Consider the following 510-nt stretch of genomic DNA (forward strand, 5'->3'; position numbering starts at 1 on the left):
GAAGAAAATAATAGGGTGATGGTGATATGTTATTGCACTGGAGAGCAGAGAGAGAAGGGGAGGCTAGGAGATAGAAAAAATAAAAAAAATATATAGACATTAAGGAAAAGGCGTTTGACAAAAATGGAGGGGAGTGGTCTGGGTCTGGGTCTGGTGGTGTGCTTAACAATTAGGAGTAATTTATAACAGTGTGATCATACAAAGAAAGTTTTTGTGTAATATTGAATAAAATGCATAAAGCTTCCAAATAGTATAAGCCGGTGAGAGTATTGGACTTGGTAGTTGCGATTCTCTTTTTTCAGACTGGGTACTGGGAAGTTCATCGCTGATGTTTAATACAGCAGTAAAACATTTGTTCTAAATTTACATTTCTATAATATTAGTGATCGCAATTGCAGTTTACACTATTATTGCTTGGCTGGATTTACAGTGCAGTAGAAGCTCAGCTTTTACTCAGTCATCCAAAAAGGCACTACTTTTATTTTTACTACACTGTACAGTGCATAAAAT

The sequence above is a fragment of the Protopterus annectens genome, chromosome 12.part0 (genome assembly GCF_019279795.1).
Source record: "Protopterus annectens isolate FY-2018-M chromosome 12.part0, PAN1.0, whole genome shotgun sequence".
In the NCBI taxonomy this organism is placed as follows: Eukaryota; Metazoa; Chordata; order Ceratodontiformes; family Protopteridae; genus Protopterus; species Protopterus annectens.